Genomic DNA, 1,597 nt, shown 5'->3' with positions numbered 1-1,597 from the left:
CCTCTGCTTCAAGCCCGTGCCCCCACCCGGGGCGGTCGCTGTGCGAACAGGCACCACTGGAGGTGAAGTGCCCTGCATACACCCAGGACGCTCGGCCATCCCTACACGAGGCTCAGGGCCCCGTCCAGCGTCACCTGGGAGCTGCGGCCGAGCACAGAGCGGGGCTTCTGACCCAGCAGGGGGTCCCCCGGGTCCCAGCCCCACAGGACAGGACCTGGCGCAGCAACACGTGTGCCTGTGCATACAGCAAGGCTCCCCAGCTAGCCCCCAGTGCCAGCGGCCAGCTCGGAACATTCTAGCAACTCTGCATTCTAGCGCTGGCGTCATGAAAACAATAGTTTTTGTTTTGCTTCGTTTTCTGTGCACTGTGCTTTTCAGCCACCTGGGTCTAAACTCGGTGTCCAACAAGGATGTAATGACAGGGAAGCCTCTGACTCCGAACCCTAGGTCTCCCTCGAGCTGCTAGGACGCCGGAGGGATGGTTGCAGAAAGGCCTCCCTCCTCGAAGAGCTCCCCTCCTTGGCCCATTGTCACCTGGCAAACGGGCACAGATTAGGAGAAGGGAGTCTGTACACGCTCAGAGACACAGGACTTTCTAAGGGTGACAAGACCATTAGAAGTCACCAGGGATCGTCAGAAAGATGTGTGGGTAGAGAGGCAGGTACGTCTGGAGAATAGGTTAGAGCAGAGTCAACAAACCAGTAAGAGTGAGGGACGCAAAGAGTAAGGCAAGTCCCGTGTCAGAAGAGAATCCTGAGTGGGAGCGTGTTCCCAGCAAACAGACCTCCCTTCCCTTCCCCTTTCTTGGCCAAATAAATGCATTTGGACTGCAGCCATCCCTGCATCACTTCTTAGGAAGCTCAATGCCATTCCTGCATTCCTTCAAAGAACTTTGTGCTCCTGCCAAGCGCCAGTCTCCACAGGACTAGGGATGACAGATGTAGGCACATCTGGAGGAAGGAGACACTACACCAATGAGAGCATGTAGCAAAGGGGAGTGCATCACGATGGCCTGAATGCCTGGAGTTACACCTGGCTGCTGCCCCATCACACCTGCCCTCCTGCCCCATCACACCTGCCTGCTGCCCCAAAACATCTGCCTGGCTGCCCCATCACACCTGCCCGCCTGCCTCATCACACCTGCCCTCATGCCCCATCACACCTGCCCGCCTGCCTCATCACACCTGCATGCTGCCGCATCACACCTGCCCTCCTGCCCCAACACACATGCCCTCCTGCCCCATCACACCTGCCCGCCTGCCTCATCACACCTGCCCGCTGCCCCATCACACCTGCCCGCTGCCCCATCACACCTGCCCGCCTGCCCCATCACACCTGCCCTCCTACCCATCACACCTGCCCGCCTGCCCATCACACCTGCCCGCCTGCCCCATCACACCTGCCCGCCTGCCCCATCACACCTGCCCGCTGCCCCATCACACCTGCCTGCCTGCCCCATCACACCTGCCCTCCTACCCATCACACCTGCCCGCCTGCCCCATCACACCTGCCCGCCTGCCCCATCACACCCGCCCACCTGCCCCATCACACCTGATACCTGTCTATTGGTCTGTTTCCCCTGTAAGAGCAGAGGCTC

This window comes from Ursus arctos, unplaced genomic scaffold (genome assembly GCF_023065955.2).
Source record: "Ursus arctos isolate Adak ecotype North America unplaced genomic scaffold, UrsArc2.0 scaffold_17, whole genome shotgun sequence".
NCBI classification, from domain to species: Eukaryota; Metazoa; Chordata; class Mammalia; order Carnivora; family Ursidae; genus Ursus; species Ursus arctos.
The sequence above is the reverse complement of the archived record's forward strand: the minus strand, read 5'-3'. Positions refer to the sequence as shown.